Genomic DNA, 430 nt, shown 5'->3' with positions numbered 1-430 from the left:
TTCTTCCTTTTCTTGATCTTCTTCTTTCTCCTCTTCTCATTCGTCTTTCCTTTCTTTCCTCTTACCAATTTCGTATTTACTTTCACTTGCCTTTTTGACATTTTTATTCTTCCTCCTCCTCCTCCTCAACTTTTTCTTCGTTGTTGTTGATCCTTTTCATCTCCCTCTTCACTCTCCTCTCTTTCCACCTACCCGTTTCGTGTTTACATTTCCTTGCCTTCTTCGCTCTCCCAGCGCTCCGCCTACATGTCAGAGAATAAAAACATTTCACATTGCGTGCCATGTCAGGCCCAAGCTGCTTTTTTGTTTACAATTTCTCGTTAAAATTAATTTTCCGTCTTACCTTTAATACTTTTTTCTCCTCTCCAATTCCCTCTTGACAATGGAATGAGAGAATGTGAGTAAAATGAGAGAGGGAATGAAAAAGTGG

This window comes from Penaeus monodon, chromosome 32 (genome assembly GCF_015228065.2).
Source record: "Penaeus monodon isolate SGIC_2016 chromosome 32, NSTDA_Pmon_1, whole genome shotgun sequence".
Lineage (NCBI taxonomy): Eukaryota > Metazoa > Arthropoda > Malacostraca > Decapoda > Penaeidae > Penaeus > Penaeus monodon.
This window is presented reverse-complemented; position numbering follows the sequence as displayed.